Below are 17,548 nucleotides of genomic sequence, written 5' to 3'. Positions count from 1 at the left end.
GGGGTGTGGGGGGAGTACAAATATCTCCTTTATATCAATTCCAGGGCCCCCAAACTTTGCTCCATTTTCCGGGGCACCCCTTGGCCACATACACAGATTTTTCCAGGAACATGCACCAATCCAAATCTGTCTTCCATTTTCACAGTGTAGGCTGTTGGTAGGCCCCCCAGAGTTGTGCTATGTTACTTTTAGCCACCATGAATTCTAGAGTAATCCATAGTTTCATGTAGGAGGTGAGATCAGTTGGTTCCCAAACATTTCGGAGGCAGCGTTGTGCCTCGGGCTGTAGGTCAACTGTGAGCACCTCCCGAAGTGTGTGGTGTATGGCCTTCCAGTATGTTTGTATATGTTCACATTCCCAGATAATGTGAAGGAACGTACCTACCTAACCACACCCACATCTACATTCACCGCTATCCACCTTTCCCATGCGTACCAAGCCCGGCCCGGTAACGTAGACTCTGTGCAAACTTTTTAGTTGCATGGATCACAACCTTACCTGGACCACCACCTCCCTCGGGGAGGAGACCGTTTCTCGCCAGCCCTCTTCATCTAATACTAGGCCGTCTTCAACCCATTTTTCCTTTAGGAACTGGAGTGGGTCTTCCATGTTGGTTATCAATTTTTTGTGGATCAGAGAGATGGCTTTCTCTGGGAGGTGACCGTCAAGTATTCTATACTCGAGGGGGGATGCGTCAGGGAGGGAAGAATTACTGGTCAGATGAGCATGGAGGGTATGTCGAACCTGAAGATATCTATAGTATTCGGCGCCCGCCAAGCTGTATTGCTGCTGGAGAGCGGCAAAGGAGAGGATCTTGTCCTTGACCCAGAGATCCTTGATCTGGGAGATACCAATGAGGTCCCACTTGTCAAACCCTTTAGTCTGCCACAGGTTCCCCAGCCGTTCGGTGCTCCAGAGGGGAGTCGCCAGCGTGAGTCTACGGTCCCTCCCCAGGTGCTTGTTCACCTCATGCCACACATGCACCGAGTGTGCGGTGGCACCCATAAGGGGGTATATATGGGGATTGGAAGACAGAGCTCTATTATAGTCCCCACCAGGAAGGAGTCATCTATCCATTGCGTATCCCGGATCACCCATACGACCATACATCCCTTGATTGATCGCTGTCAAGTGGGCCGCCCAATAATATTTCCTGATATCTGGCAGACTGATACCACCGTCATACCAATTGAGGGTGAGCTTGGTTAGGGTGATCCGAGGCTTGCCATCCCACAAAAGAGCTCTTTGTAGCGATTCTATTTCTTGAAAGTACAATTTGGGAACTGGATCCATAGAGTTTTTTATTTATTTATTTTACGGTTTTTATAGAGCGCATCAATCATCCCGAAGGATATCACGGCGCTAAGAGCCAGAGAAGCTGCTGGGGTGACAGCTGGGATTTATGGTTTAGTGTAGAGATACGTTTTGAGATTCCTTCTGAACTGAAGATAGTTGGAGGTGTGTCTTAGCTTGGGGGGGAGCTCGTTCCATCTCTTAGCTGCTAGGTGGGAAAAGGAACGTCCGCCTGTTCTGACCTTATGGATGCGTTTAGGCTTTGCCAATGCAGATTGGCAAGATCGCAGATTTCTGTTAGGTTTGTAAAATTCGATCCTTCCTTGCAGTATCGAAGGGCCAGTTCCATATAGGGTCTTGTGAGCATGACTAAGTAACTTGAAGGCAGCCCTCTGACGCATTGGGAACCAGTGGAGTTTATTTAGGCACTCTGATGCTGAGTCGCGCTTACTTTTGTTGAGAATGAGTTTAGCCGCCTGGTTTTGCACAATCTGCAGGCATGAGAATAGATGGTCGTTCATCCCATTGAAAAGTGCATTACCATAATCCAGGCGACTGACCAGTAGTGCCTGCGTGACGGACCGTCTGCAGTCCAAGGGTAACCAGGGGAATATTTTGGCAAGGAGTTTGAGTATGGCAAAACTTTTCCCGCAGAGTGATCTGACATGATCTTTCATGGAAAGAGTGTCGTCCATAATGATTCCCAGGTTCCTGGCGTGTTGACTGGGAGAGGGGGCCGTTCCCAGAGAGGGGGGCCACCATGTGGCATCCCATACATGTTTTGCTCCCCCAAATAGTAGGATCTCTGATTTCCCGGCATTCAGCTTCAGGGAATGCTTGTGCATCCAGTGGGCCATTTCTCCTAGACAGTTGTGTAGTTTGGATTTGATGACCTCAGGGCCTTCATCCATAGTCACCACCAGCTGTGTGTCGTCGGCGTATGAGCAGACTCCAATGCCCCACTTCCTCCCGATGTCGGCTAAAGATGAAACATAGACATTGAAGAGGGTGGGGCTCAAAGAGGCACCCTGAGGTACCCCACAGCCGATGGTGCTTGGTTTGGAGTGATACTGTCCCATGTGTACAGCTTGGGTACGGTTGGATAAGAAGGAGTGGAGCCAGCCCAAAGCTTTAGATTGTACTCCCTTGCTTCGAAGTATATGAAGCAGGTGTTCATGGGAGACCGTATCAAACGCCGCTGACAGGTCGAGCAATATCAGTGCCACCGCCCCACCCTGGTCGGTGGTGGATCTGATACTGTCCGACACTGCCAGCAACGTTGCTTCAGTACTGTTATTGGCTCTAAACCCTGTTTGGGACGGGTCTAGGAGGGAGTTGGTCTCTAGGTATTTGGTCAGCTGTATGTTGACCAGTTTCTCCAGGGCTTTTGAGAGAAAAGGAAGCTGTGATATTGGTCTGTAGTTTTCGGGATTTAAGATGTCGGTTCCAGCTTTCTTTAGTAAGGGGGTGACAGAAGCATGCTTCCAGGCTTGTGGGAAGGTGGCTGTGGTTAGTGATTTATTGAACAGTTGGGTGATGAGGGGACAAAGCGCGGATACAATTTTTGAAAACACAAAGTGGGGGCAGGGATCTGAAGGGGATCCAGATTTAATTGTGTTCAGTACTGCCAGGACCTCTTCGGTTGAAAATAATTCGAAGCTGGTGAGATGGGGCCCGGTGTCTAGGTCTGAGGAGTTTAGGGAGTCTATACGGGATTCTGATGGGGGGACATTTGTGGAGGAAAAGTCAAACAAATTAATGTTTTGAGGGATGAAAGAGGAGTAAATCTTTTTGATTTTATCCGAAAAGAATGTGCTAATACGTTCACAGGCCTCTGTTGAGGGGGTTAGAGTTTGTGACGTACTGGGGGGTTTGCCTAGTTCTTTGACTATTTTGAATAACTCTTTTGTTGAGTTGCAGTTATCTTGTATTCGTTGTGTGAAGTAGTCCTTTTTTGCTTGTTTTATGGCAAGGATGTATTGTTTCCGAGCGTTGACGTAGTTTAATCTGGCTTCACTATCTTTGGACTTTCTCCACAGATGTTCCTTTATTTGGCAGGTTTTTTTAGGCTTTTTAGGTTGGGAGTGTACCATTTCTCAGATATAGTTTTGGTTCTGGCTGTTCTTAGCGGGGCTAATGCATTCAGTGTTTGCAGTATGCCCTCCTCGAGTAGAGCGGCGTTCAGGCAAATAGAAGAGTCCTCCGGAAATATGACCTTGTCTTTAGGGAAGTTGGAATCAAAATTAGTTTCGTTAATCAACCTCCAAGCTAGAGTTTTGAAGGGCATAAAGGAAACGGGCCAGGGCTATCATTTTAAAAAGAACCGCTTTGCTCAACAAAGAAAGAGGCAGGGACTTCCAGTGGCCGATGTCACTTTTCAACCTCTGGATTGGCGGAAAAGATTGCGAGAAAAGCGAAGCGTCGGATCAGAGGTGATGAAGATTCTGAGGTAGCGAAAGCCTTCTGAAGCAATTTGTATTGGTCAGTCTCTCGGGGGTCTGGTGGTTCTCCTGGCAAAACATAAAGCACAGATTTTGACCAGTTTATGGTAAATCCGGAATATTTGGCAAACACTGCGAGAATATCTAGGAGGCATATCAACAAGGCCCTCGGGGAAGCCAAATACAGCAGAATATCGTCTGCGTATAAGGAGATGCTATCTTCCCACCCCAGGGACCAACGCATACCGGGGATCATTGGATTCCTACGGATCCAGGCCGCCAAAGGCTCCAGTGCCAAGGCAAAGAGGAGGGGGGATAGTGGACACCCCTGACGCGTTCCAAGGCTTACCTCTAAGGCTGCCGCCTTGCAGTAATTCACAACGACGCGGGCCATGGGTTTTGAATATAGTAGGCGAATACAGCCAATAAACACCTGGCCAAATCCCAGTTTGTCCAAGACAGCCAAGAGATAGGGCCACTCTACCATGTCAAAGGCCATGGTGGCATCTAGTGATACCAGGACTGCCGGCTACAAGATGTTTGATGCTCTGCCCAACACTCCATGTAACCTGCGCAGGTTTAGGGCAGTGTTGCGGTGTGGCATAAAGCCGGACTGGTCGGGGTGCACCAGGGTAGTTATAACTTTTACTAGACGCATCGCCAACATTTTAGCTGGGATTTTGGTCTCGGCATTGAGTAACGATATCAGCCTATAAGATGTGCAGAAGGCTTTAGGTTTACTGTCTTTATGAATGACTACAATATTTGCGATTCTCTGATCAAGTAAGTGCACCCCCCTTTCTCTGCCATCCATAAACATTGAGTGAAGGTGCGGAGCTATTTTGTCAGGCTGAATTTTGTACAGCTCGATCGGAATACCGTTGGGATCCGATGCTTTCCCAGATTTAATTGTGCGTATTGCCTGAACAACCTCTTCATGTGAAAAATCGAAGTCGAGATAGTCACGATCTGCGTTGGACAAGGTGGGGAGCACAATATCTCGAATGAGGGCCGCATTGTCACCATCTGTGTATTGCCCCTCCGTACTGTAAACTTGCTGGTAATAATCGGTGAACCGATCAGCTATGTGTTGTGGGTCCGTGATTGGATCAGTCCCCACCCCAGTCAGTTCGGGCACCAGTCTGTCTGCCCATTTCTTCCTGTCCAGCCATGCGATCAGCTTCCCTGCTTTGTCTCTATGCTCATAAATCCTTCTCTGCATCTCCCTCCCCTGTGCCTTAGCCCTGTCAGTTGCTATTCCTTTAAAATCATCTTGTTAAAGGCTCAGGAGATGAAATTTCTCCAGTGTCACCGTATGTTCCAACTCCACCTCCAGTGCAAGCAATTCATCTTCCGCCCTTGCGAAGTCTTTTTGTATTTCCTTTCTCCTACTGGTATTACCGCTTAACGGATAACCGCTTTATAAGCTTCCCATAACGTTTGGGCTGTGTCTACCGTTCCCTCACTTTCTAGGAAATAGTGATCTGTGGCCTATGTTAGCTTCTTACAAATGGTGGGGTCTCGTAAATATCACGGATTTATAGGAGCAGTTCTACCTGCATTCGTGTGACCCAAGACCATGTGCATCCAAACTGGAGAGTGATCTGAGATGCCCCATCTCAGGTATCTTATCTCATGGATATTGCGAGTATGTGCCGCGGGGACTAGGATATAGTCAATCCGGGAGAGACTTTGATGAGCCCCGGACCTGAAGGTATATTGGGCCCTATCTGGATTACACATCCGCCATCCGTCCACTAGCCCCATAGCCTCGAGGAAGTTTGAGAGCCACCGTTGTGTGAGTATAACATCACGTGAGGGGTGTCGATCCAGATCACCGGATACCTCTGCGTCAAAGTCACCCCCTGTTATGAGAAGGCCAGGCGGGAGCGACAATAGCGTCGCCCCTAAGACTTTATACGTCTCGGTCTGAAAACCGGGGGAACATAGACTGAAACACAGGTGATCGTCCCACAAACCTGAAATACCAATGTACCTACCCCTATTATTGTGCCACGTAGATTGTACAGTGAAGGGGAACGACTTCTTAATTAAGATGCCCAACCCTCGCGAACCGGACGTAAAGCTCACGTGCGCAGCCAACCTGTATCCCCCTCTATTCATCGCTTGACATGTGTTCCCAATCAGGTGAGTTTCCTGCAACAGTGATGCACCATACTTCGTTTAACCTTGTTGCCCAGCTCATTGACGTTCCAGCTAAGGACTCTAACCCCTACATCCTGATGTGTGCCCATCTGAAATACCATATGAATGTGGCTCCCGCTCTGTGTATACACCCAGCATTGTCAATTGAACTGAACCTTCAAAAAGCATGCTATAGCAACATGAACAACCACTCCCAAAAGCCCCCCTCCCTGCTCCCCTGCACTCTTGGCTTCAAACTGCCCATGACTAAACTTGCAGAGTGCCTGTCGCCCCACGAAATGACTAAAAGTAGAAAAGTGGGGTACGTGGTGCCCCACTCCCATCCCCTCCCCTCAAAAATACCTTCACACAGTCATATACAAAACGCTTGAGTTATACCCAATGATATGCAGTGAGAAGGGTCCTGTGTAAATAAAGTCACTAATCAGCGAGCCCGACCATTAGGGCAAGCCACCGACTAGGCCCGGTCCACCTAAAGTCTCAAATCAGTAGACACTCTGACCCCCAGCACAATCCTTTCCCCAAACAACATTATCACATCAATTTGTCTCTCGGTCAGCGATTCTCCAGCCACTCCACCGCAGACTCCGCATGTTCGAAAAACCAGGCTCTACTGTCCGCCTCCACCCGTAGCCTGGCGGGAAACAGCATGGCATATTTGTAGCCTTTATCTCTCAGTGTTTTTTGATTCCGAGGAACGAGTGTCTCTGTCTCTGGACCATCTGGGTGAAATCCGGGAAGAACATTATTTCGTGTTCTCATAATTCAAAGGCGGGCCCGCCCTGGCATGGTGAAGAATTTCGTCTCTATCTCGAAAATTGAGGACTCGAGCCAGGATCGGAGGAGGGGGGGCCCTGGGTTTTGGTCGACATCTAGGGATTCTGTGTGCTCGCTCGACAATGAGGAATTTTTCCAACCCCTTGGGTTGCAGGTGGTTGAGGATAAGGTCATCCACGAAGAGATCCGTAGCCTGCCCCTCTGATTTTTACGGAACACCCAGAATACGGACGTTGTTGCAGCGCAGGCGTCCTTCATAATCGTCCATCTTGGATTCTGCGAATTTCCTAAATGTTTGTAGGTCTTTGACGTCCAGTTGCAATTGGGAGGTGTCCTCCACCAGGCTGGTAGTGGTTAGTTCCATTTGTTTGACACTCGTTATTTCTATTCATGTCCGCCCAGAGCAGGTTTACCTCCACGGTGATGGCATCCATCTTGTGCTCTAGGGAGGTCTTTATACCTGCGTTTGCTTCCAGAACATCTTTGAGCGTTGGTTCCGACGACCTTCTCCCTGTGCTGCCCCACCCATGCCTGCAGGGGAGGAATCAGGTAACGATGTCTTGGGGAGCGTGTATCTGTCCAGTCGATTCTGCTGCACGGAGTTGGAGCCTCGTGATGACGACATTGCTCCTCCGGTACTTCGTGAGGAATAGTATCTGTGATGTACCACCTCCCAGGGCTACCGGTCACACCCTCACTACACTCGGCTCCACACACAACTCCCACAGGGTAGGCCTCCGGATCGGCAACTGGGCAGCTGATTACCAACAGCGGCTAACCACTGCTCGCGTGTCCGGCAATGTCCAACTTATAGCTTTCACACCATGGTCAAAGGGGGTAGGGCAGGCGGAGGTGAAAACAGGACACCGCACGATGGGGCAACCATGCGTCTGGGGCAGCAAGGAGCCGATGACAAGCCCTCCGGGGGGGAAGGTAAGTTCAGCGCCTCACCAGTAGCGGAAGCGGGAAGACACTCGACCACCTCACGCACTCACCTCAGGTACGAATAGCATGTGTCACAATGTGGGCTGTACTGGGCAGACGTCAACAGTGGCAATGCCCACAGCATGTATGTTCAGTGCTCGTCATCAGCACATCAGCACCTCCGAGATGGCCGATTTGTGCCACTCTCCTAGGCCTCCTCGGAGCGGTGAGTCAGTGGCAGGGCTGGAGCTCAGATCATAGGGGGTGCAGATCGCGGCCCCGAGGGGCACAGGCGAAGCGGGAGTTGCGTTCTTCCCCTCTTCAAGTCCACTCACGGATGATAGGCCCAGGCTGACTCAGGGAGCGTATCTCCGATGAGCCGTTTCCGGGTACCGGGAGCCGCTGCTGCAGCTCCGAGCACACTCCAGGAATGGGGGGGAGGGAGGAAGCAGACAGGGATGGGCATCGGCCGGTGGGCCGCCAACTCAGATGAGGCCTGTCGGCGTGTCAATCCATTCGCCCGGGATCTGCCGTGAACCCTCACCGCAATCCAGCCCCCGCCTTTCACTCCTCCTTCAGGCCCCAGGAGACCCGGGACCACTCCCGGGCGTCTGGCCGATGTCGCACGACCTTTGCTGCCGGGATCCTCTCAGATCTTTTTCCCGGTCTCAGAATCCGGTGAACAGGACCACTGAAGCGGCGTCAATATTTCGGCCTCACCGTCACGCGAGGTCCCAGCTCCCACGTCCCGATCAGGCCTCACTGCGACGTCAGCCCGAACTCAGCCTCTGGTTACAGTTCGAGGTCCGCAGGGTCAGGATTGTGTACCAGACACCTTCCCCTTAAGTGATCGCGCGATCAGGCTCAGGATAATTGTGACGGATAGATGGGGGATGAGAGGGATCGGCGGAGCTCCGCTAAACCGCGGCCATCGTGCTTCGCTGCTTAGCCACGCCTAGATTACCTTTTTTAGTGAGATTAATTAAAACCAATTCTTAAACATAAATTTTGCATTTGTGACAGAAGTCCTACATCACTTCGCTAGGCACAAGCAAAAAGACAGCTACATTTTTGTATGCATTATTCGTACATTTTTAGTAAAGTTTCTACAAATTGTGAATTGTATGAAGCAATCTAACATTCTAATAAATAGATGTATAGAGCTACGATGAATTAGATATGGGGAGGACTGGCAGGATAACACTATTGTGCATAGTGCGAGAAGCATTGATTTCAGCCTAGGTTTTCCAATCCCAATCTGCTATTTATTTACTGGAGTAACATTGGCAGGGTAGTTGGGTGAATTGAATGCTCACTGATAAAACATGCCCTGGGTTTTAATCCCAACAAAGTAGGCTTGGCATTTCATTCTTTCATGGTTGGTGAATTGACAATGATTAAAATTGAGTAATAGATACAGATATCATTTTCACAGCTTGGAAATGGATTAAGTGTGGTAAGAAGTACCATACAGAACAAATTATTATAACGTCCTCTTGCCTGTGGTTTTGCAGACTGGAAAAATGCATTCTTTCTTCTTCTAAGAGCTAAATTAGCTCAATGCATAAAGGTGACTTGCTAAGAGAATAGAAAACACAAGTTCAATCTACCTGGGCAGAAAAGGAGAAGTCTTTCAAGAATCGAGTTGGGTAACCAAGTGTGAACCAATCAAAATGTACTTCATCTGAAATAAATGTGCCAAAAAATGTTTGTGTTGTTCTCCATAGATCAGCTACGTTAAAGGCAAGTGGCGGCTCCCATTTACAGGTGAATTTCACTGGTCCTAGCACGTATTACTATTTTTGAAGAAGTCCCCTCGCCTCCTTAAAGTCAAATAAATAGATGATATTGGATTCTCATACATACCTGAATCATTACTGTCGTCGATGTGGGACTTTCACTGTATAACTGGAAAACAGTATAGTGTTAAGAATGGCTTCAAAATAACCATAAGATTATTCCACAGACCACACTGGACTTTCGCTACACCTTTCATTTCAGGACCGGAATAAGGAGACACTATATCGAGACCCAGGGTGGCCCTTTCCTCTTTGATATATGAGTGATGGTTACTAAAGGACCATCTCTGCCATTCAGAGCTACAGCTACAGATCCAGGACTTTGACTCTGGAGAGAACAAACTGACAGTGACTGAACTACTCAATGGTTATGACATTTACTCTTAAGCCAATACAAACTCCCAGGCCTTTGCACTATCATGGGGCAAGATACACTTTGGCTGTTCTCTCGCTCATGTACTATTATTGTTTCAAACAAGAAGACAATTTGAGAAATAATGTCTAAACACTGTTAAATCATGTATATTGTCATTCTATTTCTGTGAAAAGCTTACTTATGAAAGGAATGTTATGACCTGTCAATTTCTAGTATGCGCTATTTGTAACATGAGTTTGAGACTGTCTCGAACATGTTTTCTTAATACTGTATTTTCAGTATTTTACAGACACATTTTCTGAGGGATGGAGGTCATACACTCACTGGGTTAATTTACATATCCACTAAAACATATAGCCATAGCAGGCAATATAAAGCTACTCGGACCCTAAGACCCCTTCTTCTTAAAAATCAAAATAACATCTGTTGAAGAAATCTGACTACTGTGGATGTCAAATGCTCCTCAACCTGTGGATTCTCCTCTGGACAACATTGGATGATTTCACAATCTTATAGACAGTGCGACAAAGAGATTTATGTTGCCACCAGTGCCTACAAAACAATCAGATTACTTTCTGCATGATTTTAAAGAGAATTTTGAGTAATAAATAAAAGCAATCCTTATTGTAGATTTGATTGGTGATCCCACAACTTTCCCACACAGAAAGGTGAAGAAAATAGGATTTCTTTTTAGCTAAAATTGAGGTTTGCAGGGGATTCTGGGTAGGAAACCATTGGGGGATCCATGCAAGCCACACATCCCTAAAATCTCCCTAGGTTTCTAGTTTTGAGAAATGTCTGGATTTGGTAGGTTTCCCTAGATGGCCACCAAGTCCGGGACCAAAAACACAGGTGGGCCCCATGCAAAACCATGTCATTTTGTGGTAGATAATTCTGATGTCTCCACAATATGTTTTGGTCTCTTCCCTGTTAAGGGCACTTGACCCAACCACACAAGTGAGGTACCATTTTTAGACCTAGGGGAGCGCTGGGTAGAAGTAAATTTGTGTCAGCCTGGTTATCCCACGAATTTCCCACACAGAAATGAGGAAAATGTGATTTTTTTAAACTAAATCTGAGGTTTTCAGGGGATTCTGGGTAGGAAAATGCTGTGAGATCCATGCACGCCAACACCTCCCTGGACTCCCCTGTGTGTTTAGTTTTCAGAAATGTCTGGGTTTGGTGGGCTTCCCTAGATGGCCGCCGAACCCGGGACCACAAATGAAGGTGACTCCCTCGCAAAATGATAATTTTGAGGTCTCCGCAGTACATTTTGAGCCATTTTCTGTCACTGACGCTAGGCCTACCCATACAAGTGAGGTACCAGTTTTATCAGGGGACCTGGAAGAAAGCCGGGTGGTAGGTAATTTATGGCATCCCAGAGATCCTATAACTTTCCCACACAGAAAAGTGAGGAAATTGTATTTCTTTTTAGCTAAATTTGAGGTTTGCAGGGGATTCTGCGTGGGAAAATGATGGGAGATCCACACAAGCCACACCTTCCTGGACTCCCCTGGGTGTCTCGTTTTCAGAAATGTCTGGGTTTGGTCGGTTGCCTCAGATGGCCGCTGAGCCGGGGACCAAAAATGCAAGTGACTCCCACGCAAAACCAGGTAATTTTGCGTTCGATAATTTTGAAGTTTCTTCTGTACGTTTTGGGCCATTTCCTATAGCAGCAGAACTGAGGATCTGGAGACGGGAGGAGCGAGTGTACAGACTGCGCGTTACACCGTTCCAACTGACTGATGCTGAAATCCATGAGAGGTACAGGCTAGATCTCCAAACCATCCTAGACCTGATACGGGACCTGCACCCACTCCTGGAGCATCAGACACCAAGGGCGCACGCTATACCAACACATGTTCAGGTGCTCTGTAGCCTGCAACTACTTGCTTCAGGGAGTTACCAGGGGGTGATAGCTGTGGCAGGTGATGTGTCACAGATTTTCCAGTCCCGTTTTTTCAACACTTTCCTGGATGCCATGATGCAAAGAATGCATTACTACATACTCTTCCTCAGCACACAGGAGGAACTGCAGAAAACAAAGATGGATTTTTACCAAAAGGCACAGTTCCCACATGTAACAGGGTGCATTAATGGGACACATATACCAATCTACCCACCTGCAGCTACAGAGTACATATATCGGAACAGAAAATCTACAAATTCCATCAACGTGCAGGTAATATGCGATGCGGACCACATCATCACTGACATTGTAGCCAAATTTCCAGGGAGTTCCCATGACTCCTACATATTCAGGAACAGTGAGATCTACACAAGTCTGGCTGGGGGCAAATTTGGCGAAGAATACCTGCTAGGTAAATCAATGTATAAATAAAAAACAGTGTCCCAATAGGAAGTAATGAACAGTCAGTTATACATGCATGCACATTGCATTGCTGCCAAGGGAAAAAGGAGACTCTCTATAAACTTTCAGACAAGGTAGTGAATCATCTTGTTTTATAGTTTAAATTCATGGTCGGAATTATACAGTTGTAAGCAGCACTGCATATATCACTTTAGATGACAACCATAAAAACTTGGTGCTCTACAAAAAGTGACTGTGGTGCAGGTGGCGACGCAAGTGAGAAGGTGAAACAGCAGAAACAGCGCACTGTGAGGAGGTGCAAATTATCTACAGTGAGTGGTTCGGATCATGTGACAAGGTGGAATCACAGATACAAAGTTATATTTTCATTTTTTGAATTTTAGGAACCACAATCGAGAAATGCGCCCAATAATACGCTGTGTAGTCGACGGCGTTTCGATCCATACTAATGAGGATCATCATCAGGACTTGGTTGTCTTGTTTGGGGCGTGCTGAAGAGTAGGGTGATCTAGGATGATCGTCAGTGATTGAATCGTGACCTGCGCGGGGGCTAGGTATAGAGGAGCTGGGCGGTCGTCTGTGATCCGCCGAATCAGCAGGAGTCCTTAGATCAGTCGTGCCGATACCGGAATTAATCTGCCGAACTTGCAAGTGTCCTGAGATCAGCGTGCCGGCACCGGAATAAATCCACAGGCTGGTCACGATTCAATCACTGACGATCATCCTAGATCACCCTACTCTTCAGCACACCCCAAACAAGACAACCAAGTCCTGATGATGATCCTCATTAGTATGGATCGAAACGCCGTCGACTACACAGCGTATTAATGGGCGCATTTCTCGATTGTGGTTCCTAAAATTCAAAAAATTAAAATATAACTTTGTATCTGTGATTCCACCTTGTCACATGATCCGAACCACTCACTGTAGATAATTTGCACCTCCTCACAGTGCGCCGTTTCTGCTGTTTCACCTTCTCACTTGCGTCGCCACCTGCACCACAGTCACTTTTTGTAGAGCACCAAGTTTTTATGGTTGTCATCTAAAGTGATATATGCAGTGCTGCTTACAACTGTATAATTCCGACCATAAATTTAAACTATAAAACAAGATGATTCACTACCTTGTCTGAAAGTTTATAGAGAGTCTCCTTTTTCCCTTGGCAGCAATGCAATGTGCATGCATGTATAACTGACTGTTCATTACTTCCTATTGGGACACTGTTTTTTATTTATACCTTCATTACCCAGTCCTAATTAGGTATATGGGTCACACTCCTGTTACTTGTACTAGGTAAATCAGTGTGACACACCTTGATGTATACCTTGGATGAATGTGTTGGTGACTGTTATTAATGGCACTTTCTCACTCAGGTGATAGCGCATATGCCGTGCGGGCCTTTATCCTGACTCCATAACTCCATACTCCATATCTCAACCCATCCACCCCAATGAGAGAAGATACAATGTAGCACATAGATCTACACGCAACATTGTGAAGCGAACATTCGGACTCTTAAAAAGCAGCTTCCGCTGCCTCCACAAAAGTCGAGGTGCGCGTCAGTACCGCCCCATCATCTGCTGTAAAATATTAGCAGCATGTGCCATCTGCATAACCTTGCCACAAAGAAAGGAACAGCAGTGGAACTAACTAACTCCGAGGACGAGGGTGAGGATTGTCCACAGTCAGAGCACAGCACAGCAGGTGTGGCAGCAGCACCAGATGGGAGACACAGACGGGCTAAGATCACACGCAACTATTTCTGAGTAAGTAAGGAGACACAGCCAGTTACTGTAATTGAGTGACGGGGTTTTATTAGCAGAGCAGACGGCCACAACATGAAGGGCATAACATGCCAGGCCAATATGCAATGCAGATTACAAAGGCAAAATGGGTTACATCACCCATTTCGCAATACCAGGTGATGGCTGGCATTACTTCCTGCGCTCACGCCCAGCACTGCTGCTCTCCCTGGGCACCCTGCCCTCTGTGGCAGTGCTGTGCTGTTCGCTGCGCCTCCTGGACTCAGTTACAGGGAGCGTGATGCTATTGCAGCTAGTAGCCTCATTACTATCCCCCCATCACCTGCACCTGTAGTGGCTATCTGGTTTGTCTGTAGCACTTCCAGTGCACTTGTCACTGTGACCAGCCCCCTTACCACATCAGGGTTGCAGTGGGCCATCTCCTCCTGCATGGCCAGCGAGCGCCTGGAGAGCAGAGAGGTGACAGTGGAGAGGCGATTCACTGCCTTAGTGCAGTTGTCCAGTTTCTGCCTCTCCCTGCACCTTGCCAAACGGTCATCATCCATTTTGCTGCACACCAGCCTCACTGCCTCGGACATGTCCCTCATGCCCTCAGCCACAGTATTGTTCATGCTGCTAATTCCCTCCTGAATTTTCAGCATGTGTCTATTCATGTGTACCTTCTGCCTTTGGACTGATCTTATTGCTTTGCCTTGCAGGCGCTGCACCTTGAGCATGTTCCCCTCATGACCAGCAAAAACACTTTGATCCTTTCCCTGTGAAACTGTACTGACTGGCCTTGCTCTTCGACATCTGGTACCTGTGTTGGCGCGCTTGGTGGGGGACTGTGTGCCTGCACTGTTGGCATCCTCTGCTACCGTGGACTGTTGGCCTCCCATGCTGACCTCCTCGAACACCTCCATCTGTGGGAGGCTAGCCACAGTATGCTTCCTGGCTCTCGTTGGTGGTGGCGGTGATGGTGGCGCTGGTGATGCTGGTGATGGTGGTGGTGGTGATGGTGATGGTGATGGTGGTGGTGGTGTGGTGTGCTCTGTAGGCGACAAGACCTCCTCCTCCTGTGTTCTCTCTCTCCTGGGAGCCTTTCCTGTGTCCCCTTCTGCAGCCCTGCGCAATGGCTCGCCTGTGAGACAGAATGTACATTTGCTCACTTGTTTGGCAGCATTTGCTTAATAATACATTTCATGACTGCCAATCAAACTGACTGTCCTCTGCTTGCTAATTGCTGATGTGTGTCACATGCCATTGGGCTCAATGGACTGACTGTTATGATATGTGTTTCTTCTGACTACCTCTCCCATAATACATTGCAGGTTTTTAGCAAAACATGTACTGGAGTGGGATTCATACTGCCTCATTGTATTGGGGTTAGGGAGTGGGGGGCACAGCGTGCTGTGCTTGCCTTTACCTGGCCTGTTGCCAGCTCTGGCTGAGCTATCTGCATCCCCAATTCCTATTCACACTCTCCGGCTGGAGGGTGGACTCCACCAGGAGATCCAGGGCAGTTGGTGCAGGTGCTGTGCTTCTCCCTGTCTGCTTGGCTTGCTTCATTCTCTCTACCAGGCTCTCCTTTGCACGCTTCCTGAGGTCATACCAGCGTTTTTTCAATTTTTTAATGGAGCGCTGTATTAAGTGCTGCATTAATCCTTTCCTGGATGACCAGCCATATCTGCCACTTCTGAGATTCAGGCATGTGCAGGGAATTTTTACCAAACAGTTTGTCATGGTCCTTAGTGACCTCCTCAATAAGGACCTCCAGCTCCCTCTCACTACATTTGTGCTTCCTCTTGCGTTCACCTGCCTCCTATTCCCTCATCTGGTTGTCCATATCTGGTCTGTGATGTCAGCAAAAACTTCCTGATTGTGAGGTCATGAGGAAGCACAGGATTGGCTGATTCAACAAATTCTGATTTTTTAAAATACCGATTAGCTAATTACCGAATCTGTATTAAGGAATCGGTGATACAGATTCCGTAATGGCGAATCAGTAATTTTTTTAGAGATTTTTAGCAAATCGCTAAATTTGACCAATTTTTATTTGATCCGGCAGGTTCGTCTCTGTTCAGAGACGAGTGCGGGCCTCATCCCCTGAGCTGTAGCCAGGTTGAGGTGAGGTGACTTATTCTACATAGGAGGGAACTTGGAGAGGAGTCATTCACAGCTTTTCAAAATAACATTTGGCTGCTGATACTGCATCAATATTTGAAGAAATGCGATGAACATTCCAAAATTTGGAAGATGTCTTGAGCTGACGAGTTTTCATTACATTTGATTCATGCCCACTTGAATATGGCAACTGTTAATTGATTTATTCTTGAAATTATGAGCAGATTGTTTTTGTATTTATAATCACATGTTCACTGTTATGTTCTTTTCATTGTAAATATTCATGATTTGCTCTTCACTGTGTTGAAAATTGTATGGCAATACATGAAGTTGACGACAGTCTTTTTCTGTCTTGATATAAAAAGAATTTGATAATTAATTAAAAAGAAAAATGACATAAATCAATGTCAGGATAAACCAATAAAGTTTTGTTTATCCCAATTTAGGCATTCATTGTTTGAATCAACATCAGAGGCTTAGGTAAATTCCCTTGTTTTATAGTATTTAGTGGCCCGACTTACCCTCTTTCCCACTGGGCCCAACCCCCCCTTCTTTTTTCAAAGCATTTACAATGCGGCGCACCATGGGGCAAAAATGGCACAGATGCGTGACACATCTCTGCCGTAAAGGTGGCGCATTGCTGGAGGTGCGTCGCAAGCGCGACGCAGCTCCAGCAATGCCCTGGGGGGCCCTATCTGTCCAATGCTGCGGCAAGCCTTACGCCTGCTTCAAGCAGGTGCAGGGTTTTGATGCAGCATTGGCCTAAAAGAGCCTGCGTGAAATCTTGTAGATTTCAAGCAGGCACTTTTCCGAGGCGCACCTGCCCCACAACGCCCACCTTGCGCCGGAACGCCCACATGGGTCGCAGGGATGTGCCACATTTGCGAGGCGCACCTGCCCCGGAACGCCCACACTGCTCCAGAACGCCCACATGGGTCACAGGGATGTGCCATGTTAACGCTGCCATCGCGTGAAGCAACGGCGACGTAAACGTGGCGCAAGTCCGTATGGGCAATTTTGCGGATTCACGGTCTGCGAATGCGCGCGAAATGGCACAGAAATCCGCGAGTTCGCGGATTTTCCCGCAAACTCGCAGATTTTTTTGCTATTTGCAAAAATATGTGCCCATGTGTGTCTGTGACTTTGCCACCGCGCCGAAAGGCGCAGAGATCCCTCGAGTGAGCTGTCCATGATAGTGAGGAAAGTGCGGGAAGATGTTGCATACCCTAGTGTGTGAGTGGCGGGGCCAAATGGGCAGGGCTTCTATGCAAGTTCACATGCCTCTTGTTTATAAAGGGTCAGAGACCAATAAGATCAGCAGATGAGTAGGAAGGAAGCAGCCTTCTGGTCACAGGAAGAACACGGGGATTGCGCTCGAGAAACTTGTGGATGCAAAGACCTCCATCAAGGATTACATCTAATTGTAGACGTTAGATATAGGGAGGAAGCACACCTGCATAGCCTCGACCGTGCTCACTACATCACTAGTTGTTTGGGCTGATTATAATGCATGACTGAATTTGAGTTTCAACTCGGGCACCAGTTTTATTTATATCTGGAAGTGCTTCCTGTT

At 47.7% G+C, this 17,548-nt stretch overlaps 1 protein-coding gene and 1 pseudogene across 2 annotated transcripts in view; one reads left to right on the top strand and one right to left on the bottom strand.

The window, feature by feature from the left end:
* The window catches only part of LOC147706797 (calpain-1 catalytic subunit-like), an 861,968-nt gene that overhangs the window by 422,571 nt on the left and 421,849 nt on the right, over positions 1-17,548 (top strand). The gene's annotated exons all lie outside the window — the stretch shown is intronic.
* Positions 14,044-16,942, bottom strand: LOC147706798 (uncharacterized; annotated as a pseudogene).

Source organism: Lissotriton vulgaris, chromosome 6 (assembly GCF_964263255.1).
Source record: "Lissotriton vulgaris chromosome 6, aLisVul1.2, whole genome shotgun sequence".
Lineage (NCBI taxonomy): Eukaryota > Metazoa > Chordata > Amphibia > Caudata > Salamandridae > Lissotriton > Lissotriton vulgaris.
The sequence above is the reverse complement of the archived record's forward strand: the minus strand, read 5'-3'. Positions and strand labels throughout refer to the sequence as shown.